At 36.9% G+C, this 25,048-nt stretch overlaps 1 protein-coding gene across 2 annotated transcripts in view; it reads left to right on the top strand.

Moving 5' to 3' along the window:
• Positions 1-25,048, top strand: part of LOC122809177 — a 519,088-nt gene that overhangs the window by 358,447 nt on the left and 135,593 nt on the right. For both annotated transcript variants that reach the window (XM_044080476.1, XM_044080477.1), the window contains exon 2: positions 16,005-16,198. The gene's annotated coding sequence lies outside the window, so the exon portion shown is untranslated. The remainder of the gene's footprint in view (positions 1-16,004; positions 16,199-25,048) is intronic.

The following is a 25,048-nucleotide window of genomic DNA, read 5'->3' as shown; positions in this document are numbered from 1 at the left end:
AAAGGAGAGAAGGAGCAGAGTGCATTGATTTCTGACTGGTTCTGGTTGGGCAGGGAATGTCTGTGCTTGATGTTCCTGACTGATTTGGTTGCTATTCAAGGCATCTACCAGGAAAAGACTACAACAAGCCTACAGATCATCAGCTGGGACAAGAGTGTGCATCACCAAACAGCCTTCTCATGTTGGGACTGGTGCTAATGTTTTGCTTCTGGTGACAGAAGAGGCAAAAAAGCATTGCATCATAGCAGAGTGAAGCTGTGGTAAGAGCAGCACTAGCAGTAGACATTTCCCATGACTCCACTCTTTTCATCATTGTCATCACTGTTGACAAGCTAGTTCTTTGTGTTCAGTGAGTACTGCTTGATTTGTTTCTAACTTCACAATATCTGCCTAAATACTTCATCCTTAAATTTTCAGGGTTTACGTATTAGTTTACCCTCAAGTGTTTGGCAGTGCTGTGTACAGGCTCAAACACCTTGAGTAACATTTTTCCTGTAAAAGCACAATTGAAATTTCAGCAATACCAGTTGCACACAGGACAACAAGTGTGCAGTGACAAGCACTGTCCCCAAAGTTGCAAACCGGATACTCCTGACATTGCTTTATATTTTCACTCCAACTGTCTAACCAATAAAAAAAAAAAGAGTATAAACTTTCTACTTTCTCTGTTACCAGCTTGGTGGATATGGGCATCCTCAGGCAATGTAGAAATTCCCTCATGTTTACTGGCAACCAGTTAATTCTCTAACAAACTGATATGGTAAGTGAGAGACGTATTTACTGTACATGATGTCACTGGAGGCACAGCTCTCACATAAAAGTAATGTTGTCAGTAGTACACATGCTGCACCTATCACACACAATTCAAAGCAGATATATAAACCCACATATGCTGAGGCACCTAAATGTAACCTTCCTAAACCACAATGACCACCTAGATGAAGTACACATAACAAATACCCTCAGCAGCCCCAAATGCACTCTTTCAAAACAACACTCACATCAACAAATAGAGCCACATCTCACGGAGCATCTACTTCTAAGCCCATAAGGCAAGCCACCACAAAATCCAGCATTCTGGTAATTTGAGACTCCATCATGAGACACACTGAGGTTCCTCTCACCGGGCTGAATAAGGAGAAAGTCACAGTCAGTTGCTTATCAGGGGCAAGGATCTGCCACATTACTCATGCACTCAGGTCATTGGACCACAAGTAACAGTATGACTCAGTCATAGTCCATGTGGGAGTAAATGACCTGCGACATACCTCCCTAGACTATATGAAGAGAGACATCATGGAGCTCTCAGAATGTGTGTCTCAGGTTGGTATGAGCCTAACGCTGAGCAGCATTTTACCTTCTCCAAGGATGATGCCACAATATGAACAAAAAATGACTAACTAATAATTGGCTTAGTTTCTGGTGTCATTCTAAGTGGGTGCAATATTTGTCAGCATGGAAGGAGATGGTCAACAGACCACACTGTTTTGCCAGGAATAGTCTGCACCTCTCCCCTCTAGGCTTTCCCCATAGTGCCTTTTTTAGACAATGATAAACTGGAAGTACTTCCAACATAGCAAATCAAAACCAATAAAATCTAATGGTATTACTGCTCAGTGCTAGGAGTCTAAACAGAAAACTCCACTCTCTAGAAGCTCTCTTCACCCTAGAGAATGCTGACGTCTGTGTGGTAACTGAGGCATGGTTTAAAGCCACGGACAGCACACCAACAGTTCACGGTTATAATGCCTTCCACACATTTAGGTCAGCTACTACTCAGACAAGAACTAAAAGTGAGGTGTCTCGATTTACATAAAAAATAAATATACCTCAATTCTGATCAAAGAGGACAATGCACTTGAACTTCTCCATATTTCAAATCACCATAAACAAAATCCAATACCACTTCCTTGCAAGCTATAGGTCCCCATCTATGACCCAGGAAACACATACCATGTATTTAAACTTACTGGGAACATTCACCATCCAACCCAATACCATATTCATGTGTGACTTTAATTACCCCACTATTAACTGGGAATCCTATACAACACCAAATGTACAGGCACAGAGATTCCTGAATTTTGTAAACACAAACTCCCTGTTGTCAATTGTCAGTACAACAACCAGGGGGTGCAACCATACTGGATCTGGTCCTCACTAATATGGGGAAAATGCTGCATACCTCCTACTGTAATGTCTTCCCTGGTAAGGTCAGACTACAAATGGTATCCTTTGAAGTAAAAATAAAACCGGGACCCTCAGCTAAACCTGGAATATTCAGGAACTACTCTAAGGCTAACTTCCTGCTACTAAGTGACAACCTGGCAAAGTTTCAAGCCCCAATAAACCCTGAGAACACTGCTGCCTATGCAGAATTGTTCACATAAACCCTGTACAAGCATGTTAATAGCTGTATTGAGGCATCTGTACCCACCAGGAAGAAATAAAGGACTAACTCAAAAAACAAACCACCCTGGTGGAATCACAAAATCAATAGCCTGTATAACAGAAGAAATAAAATCATAGCAAAAATTTGGAGGTTCAGTACCCAGCAGGATAAAAGCACTGTCATCAAACTAAAAAAAAACTCAGATGACAAATATAGTCTACCAAAAACAGATATGAGGTAAATTTGGCCTCCTAGGCTAAGGAATACCACAAGGCATTCTTATCTATGTCCACAACCTCAAAGGTAATAGACAACTGTGTGCAGAGTTCATTGTAAATGCATCGATCTATACTGAGCCAGAAGATATAGCAAACCTACTGATCGATAATTCAGCTCCAACTATACCCCTCACTTCCCCCTTAGCCTTCCCTCAAGAAGTACGATCAAATATAACTCCCCCTGCTATCACTAGGGAACAGGTCCTTAATGCTCTCTCTAAGGTCAAGAACACCGCACCAATGGGCCCAGACAATATCCCAGGATACCTTCCAAATAGCATGAAACATGACCTATCAAGGGCCGCTGGAATTGTTATTTAACTGTAGCTTCCAAACAGGCTTCATGCCTCATGAATAGAGAACAGCAACAGTCATCCCTCTGCCAAAGGTGGGCTATCTACAGACCCTACAAACTACAGATCCATAAGTCTCACTAGTCTTATATGTAAAGCCATGGAAAGAATTATCATGAAAATGATCATTAGTGATATAGTAAACCTCCAGACATTGAACCCAGCCCAGTTTGGTTTCATCAAGGGCAGGTCATGGCTACTTGAACTGGTGGATTTCTTTGAGAAGGTCACCAAAGCAAGGGATAAGGGAAAAATTGTTCACACTCCCTATCTTGACCTGGCCAAAGCACTTGACACAATACACCACTCTGGCATTATTGACAAACTCAAGAGGTTAGGTACAAACCCGTATGTCATCCAGTGGATAGCCAACTGGCTCACAGACAGGACCCAGGAAGTTAAAATTGGGAGTCCACCTCTGCTAAGAGGCCAGTCAAAAATGGAATCCCTCAGGGATCGGTCCTTGGACTGTTCCTTTTTTGGCATTTACTTCTCTGAAGTCAAAGCTAATGTCAATGGTCTCTGGCTGACTACATTTGTAGATGATTGCAAATTAGGAGCTATCACTGAATCCCACACTGACCCAAATGTTCTCCAGGAAGGACTGACACAGACAAGCAACTGGTGTCAGAGCTATGGGGTAAAACAAAATGCCAAGAAATGCATAATAGTATCCTTCGGGAAGTCATCCTCCCCTTTCAACTATCATATTGACAACACACCCCTTAGAGCTGACCCAGCAGTCAGAGACTTTGGGACACATATAGACAGTAATCTAGCCTTTGACCATCATGCATCTACAGCAGTGAGGAAATCATTCTATGTTGCACAACTTACAAAAAAATGTATGGCATCTAAGTCCAAGGAAGTCATTGTTCCACTGTATTAAGCAATCTTCAGACCTATCACAGAGTACAATGCCCCCTTTGGTATGTACCAAACCAGGCATATACAACAACTGGAGTGTCCAGAGAGGTTCCTCACTAAAAGAATACAGGGTGCAAGTAAAATGTCCTATGCAGACTGCCTCAAGGCCATATCCCTGTATTATGTCTCCTACAGGCTTTTGAGGGGGGATCTATGACTGGCATACAGGGCATTGTCAGACCACACTCTGATGGACTTCCTGCATATCCATAAAATAAACAGCACTAGAATTACTTGTTCTAAAGACTTGAACAATTTGCTATGTTCCCACAGGATTGGTGTTGTTATTGTTTGTAAAACATGATTAAAGAACAATGACTGGAAACCATTTCTGTCAAGATATAAAGGTTTTTACTGTAACAGACATTCTAAAAGAAATATCAGGTGGCAGTGTTGTGATATGGATTAAAGATAGTTATGAGACCTGTGATTATTACATGTTCAATGATAACACCAATATTATAGATTGTGTAACTGTGACAATAAAGACAAATCCCAGAATACACAACAATTGTTGGAGTAAATAAATGACCAAAATCCAGTGCTGATGACCTAGATGAATTCATGCATTTCTTGCATGAGACACAAGACAGAAGAATAATAGTGACTGAGAACTTAAATTTAGCAGAACCAGACTAGAATAATATTAATTCAACAACATTAGTAAGGAAATCATTTACAATGTATGTTCAGGAACAATAATTGCTTCAAATTGTAAAAAAAAAAAAACTGCAAGGGAACAGAACATACTAGACATTATTTGTGTTTCCTAATGTAATTAGTGCTACTTCATGCCAAGTTTTACCACCACTGATGTGCAGTGATCATATGGTTATAAAGGTTAATTTGTTGCTGAATTATTTTGCCAAACTGAAATCTAAACCAATGCACAGAAGATTAATAACAGATTATATGGAAGCAAAACAGTCTCTGTGTAAAGCTAACTGGAGTGATGCATTCATTGGAAAAAAACGTAGAAGGAATGTGAAAAGTTTTGAAAGAGAAATCGTTTGAATGTAAAAAAATAAAAAATAAAATAAAAATTAACATCAGAATCAAGGCACACAACTTCAGGAGAATATGTTTCCATAAGAACAAGATACCTGATTAAGAGAAGAGACAAAAATAAATAGAATAGAGGTCAAACTACAACTTTAAAAAGTGAAATAAACAAGATGGACAAACAAATTAAGCATACTGTGAGACAAAATGAATTCAAATTTGAAGAAAATGTATATAAAAACATTGAGCATAATAAGAAACCATTTTATAGATACATAAGATGTTTAGGGGTAAAGACATACAAAATGATAAACTATGTGTAGATTCTAAAATGTATTCTCAGACACAACAGATAATAAATATATTTACAAAATCTTATGCAAAACAGTTTGAATCCACAAAGAGGGGTGTGATAAGTTGTCCTAATGGCATCCGGGTAACCTCAGATACCGAAATCAAATTAGATTATATTGAAAAAGAATTATGTGAACTGGATCCAAACAGGAAGGAGTCAGAATTAATAATAATGACCAGAGAATACTTCAGCAAGAATTTACATGACCATTGTATATTATTAACTAGGTCCTATGAATATGGAGAGATTCTTCAAGACTGGAGACATGTACTTATTAAACCTGTCTGTAAGGAAAAGGGGAGTAGGATAAATCCAGAGTCATGCAGAACCTTAAGTCTATATTATGGTGTGGAAAAATAATGGAGAAATTAATATTGGATAAGTTATTGTCAGAAATGGAATAGTTAGGACTTGAAATCATATATCATCATGCATATGTTGAAAATAGATCTATTATAACCTGTAACATGATGTTCTATAACAATATAGTAACAGCAATGAATGAAAAATTGTGTTGTGATGTAATTTATATATTATTAATATATATAACACACTGATCAATAAATTAGAACAACTAGGAATTCATGTACTCTTGATAAGTTGGATAGCTGCATAGCTTACAAATAGGACATGGCAAGTATCATACAGCAATTGGGCAGGTGAAATCCTTGGTTAGAGTCAAAGAGTCACATAAGGCTCTGTCCTAATTCCATACTTGTTTAGACTGTATCTTTCAGATCTATCTTTTTCATCTGAGGTGTTCTATAGTCTATATGCAGATGTCTATTTTTGGGTAAACTGATTACATGTGTTACAGATAGGGCATGTCTGAAAAATAGCTTCAATAAATTGACCATTTGGGCACAGGAGAATAATATGCTGATAAATACAACAAAAACTAAGCATATGAGATTTGGGGGACATAAATTGAAAGGTGAATATTCAATACAGCACACAATAATTGAAACTGTAGATTAATTTAAGGACCTTGGTATATGGCTAGATCCAGCTTTGAGTTTTTCTACTTATATCAACCAATTGGTTAATGACAGTTATAGGAGTATAGGTTATACAAAAAATTATAAAGTCTAGGAAACCAGAAATGATGAAGTCATTGTGAGTTACATTAGACCCAGACTTAAGTATGGAATAACTATATGGAAACCTTATAACAGAACAAGCATGAGTAAACTGGAAAGAGTGTAGCAGAAATATACCAAGGGCATCCATGGATGTGAAAAGTTATTATGAAAGACTGAAATGTCTGAACTTGTACAGTGTCTCGTAAATATATTTAAGGAGGAGAACTTCTTCTTCTTTCGGATTTTCCTGGTTAGGGATCGCCACAGCGGTTCACCTGTCCGCTCATGAATGGCAGTGGAGTTTTTACGGTTTTGAGTTGCCTGCCCAACCTTCCACAGAAGGCACACACACGCATTCACTCACGACTAGGGCCAATTTAGAGTGTCTTAATTCAGGTAAATAGGACATTTACAGACAAATACCTCTGAGAATGTTTGGAGTCATCAAAAAGAAGTAGAGAATCTTCAGGAAACCTGTGTAGAATATTCTGTAGGAATGCAAAGTGCACTAACTGGTTCTCTGACAGAGCAGCTGAGGCATGGAATACACTGCCAAATTACATTAAAGCAAGGGTTAGTTTACATATTTTGAAGAACAGCCTGGACACTTATTATGGGAACAACTGTTCTGGTACATTGGCAGGCTCAAAGGACATTAATGCTCATGCTTGCAACGTTTGCATGGATGTATGTAAGTAAAGATATGTTAAAAGATCCAAGCTCAAAAAATTCACACTTTGCAGTGGTATACCACAAAAGTAACTGTTACAAATGTAATACATATTGGGGTATATAACTGAAGTTTGGTCCACATATTGGTTGAGTCATCTAAAATTTATGTGAGGTGGCAGTGCAAACACTCCAGACAAAGGTGAAGATCCCTAATAATAGAAAATATATCTAAACATCTGAATTTAGATTTACAGTGGAAAATGGAGAGATGGAGGCATGCCATGCTTTAACACATTCAAAAGATAAAGATAACTGAATACATTTTTTATATTAAGTTTATGAGTTTGCCATCCATGTGCTGGTACCTTCTGCTTGATTTTCAGTCACATCTCTTTCCTATCATCACATCATCACATTTAGATCTGTTCACGAACCACACATCTATGACTGAATTGTGTATTGCAACATAAATTCTTATTTCAGAAGGAAAAATAATTGTAAGTGTACTTGACTCTGCTCTAGGTAAGTCGGTACTTAGTACAACTTGATAATAATATGAGGCATCCAATCCATTGCATTTGAGGTGGGGTTCTAATCCTGACAAGGTGGTCTTTTTTTAAGTATGACTGTATTTCTTTCTAATGAATAACCTCTCTCAGGTGAAACTGTTTTACATATATTTATTACTTGTGTCTCACGTGTCCTGTGACTTCTTAAGTGGCTAAGCTGGTCACTGCAGTGGTAGTGAGTCGATATTAATCATATTCTACATAGACACTAATACATATCCTTGAAAATAAACCTCTTCATCATGCACAATGCATAGTTATTCACAACTGGAAAATGTACTCAATAGCCAATGTTACATTTTATATACATCCTCAAAAGAGATATAGAAAACAACAAAAATATTTGTTCATATTCAACCGATGCACTGTAGTTGGCAAAGTGCATCGTTGCTGCTTGTCAATGCCCTTAGGAAATGGTAGTTCTTGTCCCATGGCAAAAACTCAGAATTTGCTTACTCATGCGCAAAGACTTAGCCATTGTTTGTGCAACTGAGCACGGTATAGGGATGCATCACTTAGCATATTGGACATAGGCAAAAGTGATGTCAGTTACAGTACAATAGGTGTACAGTGTAAATCCACTTAAGGAACACTGTTATTGTAATGGTGTTATACATTTAATCATTTCATAACATTTTTATTTTACTTTATTGCTAGGCAAATGTCTTTAAGAAAAAATATGATTTTCTTTCTTTATCTGTAAGACTTTCTGTAGCTCACTGTTATCATTAGGTGGCCTTAGTGTTGAATTACTTTTTAAATATTTTTCCAATTATTATATACTCATCCTGTCATCAGTACACATAAGTGATTAATGACAGCTGTGATAGAAGTTTATCCTGGTGTTAAAAGTACATACAGACATCAAGAGGTTGATTTTGGCTTGCAGGGGTTTGAGTTCAACTTGCATTGTGTACTCCATTACAAATATATATTGTCTATAAGCAGTGCTTAAGGTATGAGCACTTTATTATGTATTCTTTTGAATACAGTCACATGTATTAATAATAAAGAATGTGTTGTGTTTGCATATACACCAATGCATATCAACAAAATAAGTAAGTGGACAATGTCTAATTCTGACTTCAGTCTGTAACATCTTCTTTTCTTACATTCATTTGTTATATGATGTTAAAGTTATAATTCAGTTTGTGAACAATACTGATGATAGCCTTATCTATCCGGGATATAAAGTACATTTTCCAGAAAAAAAAACACATACCACCAAAGTAATTATATACTTAAATGCATAAAACAAACCGTAAAACATAGTCTTGAATACGTGTACTCCACTAGATTCTGTGGCATGTCTGGCTATTGCTCTGTTTTAATATGCATGGAATATGAATTCCCTCATGTGTAGTATCTATCTCACTTTCATCTATATTTTTCTTCCCCTAAGACAATAATGATTTTATTTTAAACAAAATCACTTCGCAGATGCATGAAAAAGGTCTTATAATCTAAAAATGTAATTTTTATGGACATGCAATCTATGACGGTTGGCAGAGACCAGTGACACCGGTCAGCAATTACCGTAAGGAAATGGCAGTTATCTTTCCATGGCAAAAACTGAGAAAATCCCGAAGCATGTGCAAAGACTTTGCCGTCAGAGGCAAACATAAGCATGGCAATGGCACATGTCAATTAGCAATCTGACCATAAACCAAATTAATTCCAGGGGAATTCTTTTCCACTCATTGTATTAATGAAGTGTGGATGCCTCTTATAATGTAGTTGGTGCAGGGTTCAAACCCAGTGAAGTTGTATTCATTTTATAAGTATATCATTTGGCAGCTGTAGTATATTGTAATGTATATCTTGGCACATATCTCCTCTCACAGCTGCATTACTATACCTGGCCAATGCTCTTTTATTTTCATATGAGTACAATATGCATGGGTTCAACTCCCTCACATGTATTAACTATTGTAATTTTGTCAAGATTTGTTTCATCCTGAAATAGGTAATCCTTTTTGTTAAAAGACAAGTACATCACAGACATGCACAAAGACGTATTAAGAAATAATATACATGAAGCCATATGTACATTATTAGAATACATGATGTAGTGTCCCTGGACACGTAATGCTGTAAAAATATGTAACAGAGCTTATTTTCCTGTCATCTACACTTTCCTTGCCCTCACATCACATATTTGTAACATGAGTTTCTCTGTGATGTTACTAGTGAGTACACAGCTCAATATGTGATGAGTTGTGCTTCCAGGGATTCATTTCCAATATGCTGTATATAACCTGTTGCAAATAGTTTTCTGTCTAAGCAATCCATTCTGTAATTCTGTTAAAAAAATACATAGGCACAATATGCAGGGACACCAAAGGTAGTTAGGGAAATCCGCATGTGTGTATTAAACTGATAACCTCATGAAGTTTATAATCTATTCCCATGCTCATGCTATGAAGTGGAAAACCTTCAAGTGAAACAGACTTGCTATATCACTATAAACCAATGTGAGCTGGAATTACTGTGGTGTATGTATATATATATATATATATATATATATATATATATATATATATATATATATATATATAAACACACACAGATATATATGCATGTGTGTGTGTGTGTGTGTGTGTGTGTGTGTGTATATGCAGTGTATATATATATATATATATATATATATATCATTCCTCACTATGTCATTTCATCTGAAGTAACACCTTTTTCACATCACAAACATGGACATAAAGGTTTTAACACTTAAACAAATTACTCTTTCTACATTTACTATTGCACGACATTTGGCATCAAACAGCATCACTATTCATATTTAGGAAAAGGTAAGTGACATGTATATGGCAAAGAAATGAAGAAATATCCTTCTGCTGTGTTAATGATATCTTGTCTATCACATGAATTACCTTACCCTCAATGCATGACAGAAAGCAATATTGTTATCATGAGAAGACACTTACTGTTTTAACTGTAACAGTTCCTTGGTTCAGTGTACCCCAATGTGATATTCAAGTTTTCAGTCAAGTATCTGGAAAGTTGTGAAACATCAAGTACTTCTGTCTAAAATTCTTATACGTTGCATTTGATTGCATGATGTTTGACAAATGTTGCAGAACTTGTTCTGTAGCATAGTGAGCAGACTAAGAAATTTACTTGGTTGTGACCCCTTCACAGGTGTAAGGTTTTGATATCCCAGTTGTTGCACTTTCTTTTAAGCAAGGTCCTATTCATTTTCACACTGGTGATGGTAACACCCTCAAATGTATGTTTTCTGACAGCTGAAGCATTGTTTGCTAGTGCTTAATTCAAGAGGAAGTGAGTTAGGCAGGTAGCAGTTCAAATCTGGTGCGATGTACATTGTATCAATGTGTAAAAAGCAACTGGTGACCTGCAAGAATGGCTTCCTGAATATGACTATGAGTTATGCAGGCAGCAGTTCAAATGCAGTGATGTGTACAGTGTATCAGTGATTATAAAGCAATTGATGACATGCAAAATGGTTTCCTGAACACGTGATATGAGAAATTCAGCTTGGTTATGTCACTTTCACAGGTGGAGAGTTTTGATCCCCCAACTGCTATAATCCCTTTTATGAGAGGCCATATTCAGTCACACACACTGTTGATGGTATCCCTCAAATGTGTGCTTTTTAACAACTGTTGTGTAAGTTCTTCTGCAGCATGGTTAGTTAGTCCATAAGTCAAGAAACTGTGAGTTTGGCAGCCAGCAGTTCAAATCCAGGGCAGTGTCCAGTGTGTAAAAGTAATTGATGACATGTAAAAACTGCTTAGTGAACAGATGTGAGAAATTTAACTGGCATTTCACAGGTGGAGGGTTCTGATCCCCCAAATGCTATAGTCCCTTGTAAGCTTCATAATTTACTTTTTGGATCTCTTGTTGTGAACCAGTTACCAGAGACCAGTGTCAATATTCAAAGTTAAGGAGTACTAAGTATCAGTTCTCATCCTATGGCAAAAAAAATAAATATTAAAAAATAGAGAAAATGCCTTTGGCCACGTTAATATATAGATTGTCATGAAATAATATTATTAATAGTATTAATATGAACTTCAAAAGGACAGACGTATTGGTAAACTTGGTGATATGAGAGTCCTACCTCAGTAATGATTTAAATGCTTTTCAGCATATTTTCATAGGATCATAGGATCTTAAGAAGTTTCTAGGCTATTGGCCCTGAGGCCCTTACAAGCCTAGCCAAGAATTTAGCCCATGTTCTGATAAGTCAGCATCCAATGTCCCTGTCCAGCAGGGACACAAGTGGAATCCCAGGGGTGTATTTTCTGTTCCCCAGCCAGTTATCCAGCGTGTGCTTAAAAAGGCTTAATGAGCTCTCTGCTTGATGCGGAGAGGGAGTCTATTCCACAGAAAGGAGAGTCTCTGGGTCACAAATCTGTCCTGCCAACAAGTCCTATTGATGCCACAGACCAGGTGAGGTCATGCATGCGGGTTACTTGAGTGGAGCCTGAGTTGTGGATATGCAGCAGTCCCTTCAAGGCAGGGTCTAAGATTGCTTTGTATGCCACAGAGGTCACCTCTGAAGAGTCTATGAGACTGAGTTGAGGGGCAAGGCTTTTAGCATATCTGTGTAGGGTAGATGTTTGAGTCTTTGGATTCTCCTGGTGAGGAACCTTTGTGGTCTCTCCAGCTGCTGCATGTGCTTTGTGAGGTACATGCCAAAAGGGGCATTGTACTCAATAATGGGTCTTATAACAGAAGAATGCAGGGATGTTATGACCTCCTTGTCCCTGGATTAGATACCCTTACTAATGAGGTAGGCCATGTAGAAAGCTTTCTGTACAATGGCAATATGGTGGTCAAAAGTCAGTTTGCTATCAACCTGGGTGCCCACATCCCTCACGACTGATTGTGTGCTTAGAATCTTGTTATTAATGTGATAATTTGTGGGGACATCACTCTCCCCAAAGGGGATGATGATGATGCATTTTTTGGCATTCAGTTTGGGGCCATGTTTCAGGCACCAGTCATTTGTTTGGGAGATACCCTCTTGGAGGTTGTCTACATCACTAGAGGAATTGATGACAATGCCCAGCTTGCAGTCATCTGCAAACTTGGTCAGCCATAACCCACTGGTTTTGACCTGCACTTCAAAAAAGTATATCCCAAACAACATAGGCCCCAAGTGCAATCCCTGGGGTACACCGCTCATTACAGGTCTACTGCTTGAGGTGGTTTCCCCTATTTTGACTAGGTGGGGTCTACCAGTGAGCCAGTTTGCTACCCATTTGGTAACGTATGGACTGATGTCTAGTTGAGACAGTTTATCTATTATACCCGAGTGGGAAATAGTATCAAAGGCTTTGGCCAGATCAAGGTAGATGGTGTACACTGTCTTCCCCTTATCCATGGCTTTGGTGCCTGTCTCAAAGAAGTCAACCAAATTTAACAGGCATGACCTCCCCTTGACAAAACCAAACTGTGTGGGATTGATTGTTTGGAGGGTGCCAATGTCCTTGTTAATGATGTCCATGGTAATCCATTCCATGGCTTTGTAGATCAGGCTAGTTAGGATGATGGGTCTACAATTTTCTGGATCCGTGGACGCTCCACCTTTGCCCAAAGAGATGTTAGTGGCTGTCCTCCACTCAGCTGCGATGAAGCCAGTACTCAGTCTTTTGTTGAATAAGATGCCTAATGGTGCTGCAAGTTCCTGCCTGAGTTCATGTAGGATGCAGCCTGAGATGTTATTGGGTCCCATGGAAGCTGTATTTTTTTACCTTTGAGATGGCAGTGTTGACTTGCTCCCTGGAGATAAGGGGAGGGTGGTAGGTGCTGGGGATGTCCTCATTTACTGATGGGGAGGATAGAGGGGTGAAGTTTTCACTAAACCTGTCTACCATCCGGTTGGCTACGTCTACAGCGTCTGTGTATTTGGTGTCCTTGACCACCAGTTCTGAGCAGATCTGAGTGCTTCCTTTGAGATTGCGGACATATATAAAGAAATCATTATGATTGTCTTTAGAAAATGTGGCCAGTTTGGACTCAAATTTTGCTTTTGAGGATTTCACAAGTGTTCTTATTTGCTTGTTCATACTAAGGAGAGATTGCTTCCAATTAGGCACCTGCTCCTTCTTGGTCCTGGACAGCAATTTTTCCTTTTATTACAGAGTTTATTTATTGCAGATGTCCACCAGACCAGTTTACTCTTCCTTGAGGAGAATGATTTTGTCCTGTCGGGTATTCCTAATTCCATACAGCTAAATAAATGCTCGTATAGTACTTTGGTGTAAGTTTGGACATATGTGCCAGTTCTTTTGGAGGGGAGGGAGCTGTGAAGCTGTTTATACCTTCCCTCAGGAGGTTGTAATCAGGTTTGGAGAAGTTTTTTTGTTTGACCCTAGCTGGAGGGAAGGGTCGGGGGAGATGGTGACTTTGAAAGTGACCGCTTTGTGGTCGGATCTTACCAGGGAGGATGACACTGTAGGGATGCTGCAGTAGTTACTCATGTTGGTTAATACCAAGTCCAAGATATTATCACCTTTTGTGGGGGTGTTGACCAGCTGGTCCAAGGCATTTGCATTGACAAAATCAAGGAATCTCTGGGCATTTGTGTTTTCACATGAGTAGTTCTTCCAGTCTATGGTCGGATAGTTAAAGTCACCCAGAATCAGGGTAAAGGGTTGAATCTTGATAAATTCGAAGATGTCCAGGTAGGTAGAGTGGGCCCTGTAGATAGCTATGATTTGAATAGGGGTCTTGTCAACAGTTAACTGTACCTGGAGTGTCTCCTGTGCAGCATACTTTTTGACCAGCCTGGAGGTGTGTGTGTCATTAATATATATTGCAATGCCACCTCCTTTTGCTTTGCTGCCCAAGGTTTGGAGTCTGAATGTATAATAGGATGAGTAACCTGGTATGGATGGGGTGCTCTCCGCAGGTTTCTGTGACTGCACAAATGTCAGCATCTTCCAGGGTAAGAATGCTTGCAATGAGTGCAGTTTCATGTTTAGACTCCTAGTGTTTTCTTACGGAATTTGCAGATATGATAATTAAAATGCAACTAAAATGGGTCCACTACATGTGGTTACATGCTAGTATCTGATGGCACACTTGTTCAGTGCCACTTACTCAAAAAGTCAACAGCTCTAGCTCACAGTAACTCTGTCTTACTTAACTGCTTAGCCCTCCCAACACCTAACTCTGTTAATCTGTACAGTCCTACCAACATCCTTACACTATCCCTAAAATTCTCACCCAGTTGCTAACCCAAGTTCTTGCTCCCTAACCCTGAAAGTCCACCTCCCCTCCCTAAACCTAAAATCGCATATTGTTTCCTAAACCTAAAACTCCACTCCATATACTTAACACTAAAGTATCTGATCACTGTCTAAACCTAAAACTCCAACCTCCCCTCCCTAAACCTAAATTTCTAAATTGTTTCCTTACTCTAAACTCCCTTCCTGCTTCCTAACCCTAAAACTCTTATGCTGCTCCCTACCCCTAAACACCCTCCCACTGTCTAACTCTGAATCCTCTTCCCGATAGCTGCCTTAAACTATACTCCCATCTCTTCCTTCCCTATGGCTGCTGCATTTACCTCACTCAAAATCAAATAATTAATATGTTTGGGTAAGGTGCAGGAGCTGCTTGCCCAAATTCATACTCAAGTATGATCACAATTGGCAGACATTATGAACTGCAAGATGCTCAAGTCCCTAGCTTTAAGACAGTGGTCTTCAAGTTGTTGGAATTCAAGTGGTTGTAGTAGAAACAACTCAAACACATACTAAAGAAGACAACCTAGCTGAGCATTAACCCGAAATGTACTTCAACTCAATAATCACTAGTCTTAGTGAGATATTTAGTCACCACTGAAAACCTCTCTCACTGCAGGAATAGTATTATACACTCCATATAATTTACAGAGATGAAAACCACTTATTAAGATTTTATCAAGCATTAGTTAAAGATTGAAACTATGTTTGTTACTTAATGCCTAACAATGCAAGACTTTTGTTTTCAATTTTCACTAGTAGTGTATGATCATGGGTTGTAACTAGGTAGCATGGTGCTGAAAATGTCTCTAGTCTTATTTGCACTGCATTGTGTCATGTAATTTCCATACAGGGTAATCAGTTTCACTAATGTCTCTTGGTCCCGAAACCTAGTTGTTTTGTCACCTGGCACATTTTATTCACCAAAAGTGTCATATGGGACTTACAAAATATTGTTGCCAAAAGGATGCAATGTCATTTATGTCATTTATTTCATTAAATAACTTTTCTTGGCATGTCTGTTACTGCTTTCTGACTTGAGAATAATTTGGTTTTCATTTCGGGTACATTCACAAGCATTACATAGCTGACTTCTTCATTTATTACTTGCAATCACATTAATGTACATTTTATTTCAGGAAAAATCAGTCAGCAGCTGAGACATTGTGAGACTCCAGAAAGCAGAGAACTGGAATAAATTCAAAGGTGGCTGTTTAGCAGGATGAATAATACTTATCAAGAAAGTGCAAGAACAACAAAACAATATCAACAGGTTGAAGTTAGTGATGCTTTGCTGGCTGTGATGAGATTCTAACTACGTGCTTAATAAAAGGTATGCAAGGAAATAAATGAAGAACTATGTGGAGAAAGTAGTTATGGGAAAGAACTATATTACCATAACTCAGTGTGGCTTAAAGATACTGGTAACACAACTTAAAATTATTTTAATTGTCTTCATTTCTGAAATGTTTTCAAGAAATGCATAGTAAATGTCAAATTACATTTGTTTAATGACAATAAATAAATAAACCCACAAAGTCTCTCCTTTAAATGCATTTAATATTCTCAGAAGTGTGCTATGACATGTGGAAATAAGCAGCAGCCTGCATTAGGAATGATGCTGAGAATCCAGTGATCTTACAAGCCAAAGTTTACTTTAATAACAATTCAATCTCTAAACTGAATTGCTAGAGTAGACAAACACTTCCATTATGTTCATCTGTGTATACCAGCTACTTCCTTGGTCTGTGTATTGTCCTGCCTTCATTCATTTGGCCTAACTCCTGCAAAATGTGAACCACAGCCTTTTTTTCTTTCTTTTTTCTTTCTTTCTTTCTTCTTGAATGCAATAATACTGTGATGTTCAGTTCTCCATTGGCCTTAATGCCTTGAACCTTCTCTTACAGATCTATTGGGGGTCCTCCTAAAGCCACACCACATTTCCAAATTATATAGACAGTGTTTTCTATCATAAAAAAACATCTTTTGGAGCTTTACATCTAATATGACCCAGCGGTCTTCTCAGTTACACTACATAAACCTCCCCTGCCCAAAATGCACTTACCTATTGGAGGTTCATAAAGCACAGATCGGTCTCCATTATAATGCTTGAATTAATCTGTCCACTGCAGCAGTAGCGTTTTTTTAAACAATACTCTAGCTAATGCTATAACATCTTTCATATGTGCAATAGATTAGTAGTGTATTCATTAATCAACATTTTCTAAAAGAGGTGCAAAGAAACATCACAGTTTTAATAATACAAGTATAAAAAGGCAGACTATGCATCAATAGGCAATATCCAAACATGAAGATCATGTGACTGTCTGAATACAGTTATGATAACAGAGCTTGTAACAGTAAATAGTAGATGTTCCTGTAATAATTTTACATTAGAAGAGTGCACAATTGTACTTGGAGAACAATTTATAACTAACACATTAACAGACATGTTCAAAAAGGTAAAATCAAATTAATTAAATTTTAGAACTTCCAACACAAGTTTATTTTGATAAGCTTCTCATCCTGGTAGCCTATTTTGGTCACATCCAATATTTTGCCTGGGATTTCTAAAATGTTCATAACTGGAATACCACTACATAAATATTTATAGTGATTTTATATTGCCCTGTTCTTACAACTTATTTTGTAATTATCATATAAAATTACTTTCCAAGCAACTATTAACAATTTGCTCAGTCTGTCTCATAAGGCAGTGCTGTCATAATCACTGTATGCTAAAATACCAATATAAATTATTAAAAACATATTATGAGTATGCACAATGATCTACACAAGGATCTCAGTGCTTGGAATATCCTTATTTTGATGTCAACCTCATAGTAACATTATTTCTGTAACTTGTTTAATAAAGATGTTATAATTGTGCAAATCCCAATCAGAATTATCTTCCCAGTATCTCAGAACAAATTCTGAGATATATTTTTTATATCATTGCATATCACATGTGTTTCATCTTACAACATAGTAAAAAATATCACAAACTCTGCTCACAGACTTGTACAATACCAGCACTGTACACAAACTGAAGTTCCAAAATCTTCTTTTAATAATAAAATATTTAAAAAATATCTCAAAATAAAATACTTTCTACTGAGTTAAACATATCCACATATATTCCACTCATAACATCTTACTTTCTAAATGTGATTGTATTAAAATTTGTGAAGTTAAAACCATGTAAATCTGTATAAAACTAAATTTTATGCATAATTAACTAACAGTGCCATTCACAGTGCTGGTGCTTCAGTGTTATCCTGACTAACCACTGTTATCTAAAATGAGTTTAATGAAAATAGTATCATTAAGCCCAGGGTACGTTGAAGCATTGAGCTTGATCTGCCATCTAACGTGTTTCTCACCCAATTTATTTGTAATATTTCCCCCTCTAGGGTTCCCTTTTATACATTCAAGTATTCCAAAATTAAAAGTGTCACAGTGTTTGTTCCTGTCTAAATGTCTCCATAGTGCATTTTTTGTATCCTGTTTCCTTATTCTGTAGCAATGGTCATAAATTCAGTTTCTAAGACATCTATCAGTCTTTCCCACATATTAACAAGGACATTTGGTACACTTTGCCAAATAAACAACATGGGAAGTCCTACAATTCCGTTTTTGAAACTTGACTACACTTCTACTGGTGTCCTCAAGTTCCAAAGAAGGAACTTTTATAATTAAATGGCACTGATTACATTTTCCACATTTGGTAGTGCCTGCCCTCTTGTAGTTGAAATTATTACACATAATTTTCCTTTCTAATTCTATCTTTAGATTTCTACCATTCTTAGATACAAATTTGGGTGCGTCGCTCACCATTTTAAATACACTATTGTCAGTTTTTAAGATGTTCCAATTGTTAACTATTATTTTCTTAATGTCATTAGCTTGGGGTGCATATTGTAAAATACATGCTCTAGTGAATTCTTTTGAATCGTGGTCTTCGTTATTCATGTTTCCTTCCACTGTTCTAATCTTCCCCGTCCCAATGACGGGCTTATATTTTTCCCCCATTCTTTCTTTACATATTCCTTAATATCCGCTATCATCCCTTTGGGGTATCCTCGGTTTTTGAACATGTTTCCTATAAGATCCAATTCATTAATCAAATCCACATATTCCGAAGTCATCCTAGCAGCCCTTATGCACTGCCTTTTTATAATACTCCTTTTCTGACTGCTAGGGTGACAACTTGAATATTGTAAGAAAGCATTACTAAAGGTGTTGTTGTTGTTGTTGTGTCTTTCGGCTTTTCCTGGTTAGGGGTCGCCACAGCGGAACTCCATTCCACTAAGGTGTCCTTTCTATAAATATTGGATTTAAATCTTTCTTTAGCGACAGTTATCCGGGTATCAGGGTAAGGTATAGAACTCCTTTCTACATTGAGAGTGAATTCTAAATAATCACATCTGGTATTTAAATATTCTTTGAACTCATTGAGCTTATACTCATTGTCCTTCCATATCAAATAAATATCATCCAAAAACCTCAGATAACATAGAATACTGTCATTCCACTCTGTTTGTAGTATATATTCATTTTCCCAATCCAATAAAAACAAGTTGGCAAACATGGGGGCATAAGCCGCCCCCATAGCTACCCCCCTTTCTCTGCCTGTAGTATTCACCCTCATATAATATATAGTTATAAGTCAATACTATTACCATGAAATATGTGGATATGTTTAACTCAGTAGAAAGTATTTTATTTTGAGATATTTTTAAAATATTTATTATTAAAAGGAGATTTTGGAACTTCAGTTTGTGTACGGTGCTGGTATTGTACAAGTCTGTGAGCAGAGTCCGTGATATTTTTTACTTGTTTGACTGTTCCGGACATTTACAGTTTTCTCATCTTACAACATGGTTGACTTCAAAATAATACCAATTTGAAGGCATTATTTATTTTTGTCAGAGCTCATTTACAATGGTTGAAGTTGCATATTAACTGAATAAAATACTTCTTTATCATAGCATCAGTCATACATGATTTCACACCCTTTATTAATTCTCATCAACTACAATTAGGGCTTTGAGAACATGTGAAGGTTCAGTCATGAAAAGTTTCTGTCATATAAACATTGCGGCCTAAACCCAAAAAGGTTTTAGCCTCATCTAACCAAGGTACCTGGTATTTTGATTCATTTAATAACTGAACTTGATTTCAGCTAGAATTAGCCCTTGGAAATTTTTCTAGATCAAACCAAACTAAAACACAGTTGAGCAATCCGTATTATGCTCAAGGATTTAAAGATAGATCCAGACATTTTTTACTGGGAAAACTGTAGATCATAAGTAAAGTAGGTTTATAGTGATTCATTTCCATCTACTATTTCAAAAACATCTTTTCATAAAATATTTGTATAATCTTTACCTAAAAATATGCCTTTCAGTGCATTGACTCCATCTAAAAATTTTTGTCAGACAATGTCAGCTTTGATAGTCTAACTAGTTGACTTTTAACTTCATTATGTTTAACAGCCAATGGGTAATGACTTGTGGTGTGTAGGCAAGATTTCACAAAATTCCCTTTTCTATAAATTTTGGAACTTATTTTCTAACTATAATGTGATATTCAAAAATGATATGGAATGCAGCACAGTATGTCAAGTAAAAAAATCTGTTAACATATCCAGTAAATTAATTCATTCTCAAAATGACAATTCAGATTATTTCCATATAAAAATCATCCCTGTAATAGCTAGAGTAAATCACATTTCTAAAGCCTTCTGTTTTATACAAAACCTTGTCTTCTCAATTTGTTAATACCAGGTTTGCAAATAAAGGTGTACAAATGGCAGCCATTGCTACACTAGATTTATGAAATATGCTCCACCAGAGTTGTCTCACCCCTCTAGAGGCAGCAGTCATCCAGGACATAGTCACCCTACCCCAATCAATTGCTACTAAGCAAGAAAGTCCACATTAAAAACAATGAACAGCGTTCTCATTTCCAAGTACTCTATGAAGGCACATTTCAAACTGGAATTGTTATCATGGAAAACGATGATTACATTTGTTCCATAAATTAATTGTTGTATAATGGTAGCAACTATTACAAAATTAGCTCCACAGAAAATCGTTATAAATATTTATATGCATCCCGTCATTGATGATTTGATTAATAGCTGATAATGAGGCTTTTCACATTGCAGCAAATTTATCTCTAAATCACTGTTTTTTGTGATCATGCTACAAAGCCCTTTTAACCACAGTCTTACTGCTCCCAGCTGGACTTGATTCTGAATCCTGACAATACCTTTTTTATGTTATGCAAAGTTTGTTTCAGAAAATAAGTAAGCTCTTATTCCTCCCCCAGTTGAGACCGTAAAGATATTTTTTTTGAACGCTGACTTATTTTGCCATCAGGCTAATCAAGTGTTTCCATTTAGCATCATAAGTTCTCATCTGTAATAAATACATTTTAATTTGGACTGCATATGATATACATATGCAATCAGACACTAAATCCACCCACTTCCTTCTCTGACCAGCATGTTTTTCCAAGACATTCTAGGCTTTTGACCATCCCAAATAAAGTATTTTATCCTATTTTTAAATTACTTTAAAAAAGATTCTGAGTATTCCCTGGAGAGACTACAATGTGTAAAGCAAGGCAGCATGAAAAAAAAATGATTTTCCTATCTAGTTTATATAAAATTTTACCAGGTTTTATTTCCTAAAATCTGCTTCATTAATTCCTTACATATTTTATTAAATTAATTCTGTACTGTCTCACCTAATTAAACTCACATATATTTAATATTATAGGCTTCTTGAAAATAAAGATAATTTCTTTGTCTCAGTTTTGGCATCAGAATATAATATATGGTGACATTTCTAGTTTCTTGTTTTATTTATCCTACATTCTGAAAATTAACAGACTTCTCCAGATACAAAGGAATGCTGCTCAGCTCTTCTCAGGAATATCCAGTCATCATCCACAAAGATATTGTCACTTCCTTCTCCACCACCTTATACCCCAGGCTAGATTTTTCAGATCACTGAAGCCAATGGTTTGACTACTATACATAAGAACGTATGAGAGACCCCTTTGAAACTGAACTCTTCAACTAGCTGTAACAGACTTCTTCATGCACCTTCATCTCTTCTCTTACTTGTCCTCCTCTTCCTCTACACACTCATTGCCTAGCTTATCTTTCTCCTTGTATAATCTTAGTTGTTCTGAGCAAATTTCTTATCACTACTTTGATTATATTGTACAATCACCAGTTAAAATTAGTACTCTGTGCAAAACAAGTATTTAGAAAATCTTGTTTCAGCGATGTACAAAATGTATCAGCTGTGTATAAAATGAAACCACTGTATACAAAATCATATATTAACCGTAGACAAAACACTAATCAACTGTAAGGTGTTGTAGTTGTATTAATGTTTCTATGTTTGTAACCAAAGACGTGCGTCTGGGGTGTTTCTCCCCAGGCCTCCACTGAAAATGGTCTCTGTCCCAATTGGACTTTCTCCATAAACAAATGTTAAATAAATAAAATAAATAAAAAGTATAACTTCAAGATGTGTTTATTACTGTTTTGTACTTAAATGGTTAACAAATTCAAATAAATATATAAATAAGAATATAATGTGAATAGAATCAGTGAAAATGGACACCCATGTCAAATCCCCACTGATATCTTTAAGGGGAGTTGAAAAGCACCCATGCATATTTTTATCTGCTGTTAAAACGTTGTATATTACCATAGTTACATCTACAGATTCTCCTGTAACTGCAAAGGCAAGCAATACCCTCATTAGATAGTACAATTCCACTATTTTAATACCTTTTCTGCATGTGAATTTAGCATTTCTACTTCATTCTTATTGCCTCCATCACTAACAGCCCTGTTTTTAACATATTATTGGATGCCTGATGCCCTCCCACAAAACCACACTGATTATTCATAATTAAGTCTGACATTCATTTGGCCACACTAGCAGCTATGATAAATATAAATAATACACAGCTATAACTGAGTATTAAAATTTTGGACTCTAAGGAGATGGCACACTCAGATCTTCACCTTCCTTTAGCAATGTTGCAACAATCACTTGTTTTCATGCTTGCGATTTTAGTCACATAGTGGATGCCACAGTGTCTTTGCTATGTCTCCATAGATCCTGGATCATGTCCTTTCATTATTTCCCACAATTCCTCTGTGCACATCAGAGCTATCAGTGTACTTTTCTAATATACTGTTACTTTTGAGATCTATTCATCCCATAAGTATTGCAGAATACCTTTCTCAATGACCCTCATTTAGTCTCAGTCTAAATTTCTTTGATATCACTATCACATCTTTCATTATAAACTTCCATCCTTGGGTCATAGTCCTGATATAATTCTTTGTGTCATTTGCTAATGCAGTATCACTGCTAGAATCTTTGGGCATTCAGGAGAACTGTTAAAAAGGTATTCCTTAAGCGGCTCTTTAAAAAATTTCTTATCCAAGGCACCATCTATTTCATGTCTAGTGCTTTCCATTTAAGTCTGCACTGCAGTATAACCTGCTATGAGGTCAACCTCAAAGACCTTCATGTTTTTCCTTTACTTAAGTTATCCTTACTCGTTCAACAAATATCTGTATATTTTTTCACTTCATGTACAGTATCACCTCCAGTTTTACCTGTTGGAGTCCTCAAGCAAAGACAGAACTCCCTACTAAACATAGCTATCATTTTTCTTACTAGCTGCTTATCTCATTTTATAAAACTCCATTTTAAATAGTGAAACAGGAAACATCCAGTGGCATTTGGATGAGACTACAAGGTGGCACCTTCAGGGACAGCTGTGGGATAAATGCTAAATCTTGTTATCAGATACATAAGTTTCCTAATTAAATTCTGCCTGTTTTGTCCCCACCTCACACAACAGTGATTACAAAGCCTTGGAATTATACAAAAATGAAGTACATATGAGAGTAACAAATCACAAATAACTTGTTTTTTTTTTGTATGAGGGTAAGATCCCCCCTGCACTCCCCACACCTCCCCGCTACTTATATATACCAACTCTGAGATTGCACATATAAAGGAAACATGAAATCGCCAATACAGTGCAATCTCAATCTTTATTGCAACTTCCCCAGACCTGCACATTAGTGATTGACAACAAGACCCAATCATTAGTATAACAATATTAATCCTGGTGTGTATATACAGTACATACATATATATATATATATATATATATATATATATATATATATATATATATATATATATATCTATATATATAGAGGTCTACCTGATAATGCCGAAAGCTGAGAAGAACAACAACGAGATAACCGACACCGGAAGATCAACAACGGAGAAGACCAACAGTTGAAAATCCCAGTGCTGAGAACACCGACATGTTAAAGTATGTGTGCGATAGGGACAGATGTCAGGGTCAGGGTGTGGGTAAGGTAAGTGTGTGATAGTGACGGACATTAGGGTTGGGGTGCGGGTCAGGTAAGTGTGCGATAGTGACGGACTTTAGGTTTAGAGGTGGATTAAGTGAGTTAGGGTTAGGGTGCGGGTAAGGTAAGTGTGCAATAGTGACAGACTTAAGGGTTAGGGGCAGATTAAGTGAGTTAGGGTTAGGATGTGGGTAAGGTAAGTGTGCGAAGTAGGGTTAGGGTTTGGGTTAAGGTTAGTGCATAGATAGTTGTGTATGCAAGGTTTAGTGTAGGTTTGTAAGGTTGTTGGTGTGCTTGTGTTATGTGTGTTTTTCGGAAAAGGTATTTGTTTTGTTGATTGTCGGGAAAGGGGTTTGTCGGGCATGTGAAGTTTCGTGTTTCTGAACTTTCGGATTTGTGGTGTCAGTTATTTCATTGTCGGTGTTTTGGCGTGTCGGCGTTATCATGTAGACCCATAGATATATATATATATATATATATATATATATATATATATATATATATATATATATATATATATGTATATCGGTTCACTTTATAATCCCGAAATCCTAAAATATCGAATTTCAGAATTTCGAGATCATAAAGCCGAAACCTTACAATCCCAAAATCTCAGAAGAGTGAATTTTAAAATTGCGAATCCTACACTAACCATACACCACACACATACACATACACACACCTGCCCCATACACACACAAACACACAAACCTACATACAAGCAGGGAGGCAAGCCCCACTGCACCCCCC

Source organism: Protopterus annectens, chromosome 8.part0 (assembly GCF_019279795.1).
Source record: "Protopterus annectens isolate FY-2018-M chromosome 8.part0, PAN1.0, whole genome shotgun sequence".
NCBI lineage: Eukaryota > Metazoa > Chordata > Ceratodontiformes > Protopteridae > Protopterus > Protopterus annectens.
Note: the sequence above shows the minus strand (reverse complement) of the source record. Positions and strands in the feature narration are given on the sequence as shown.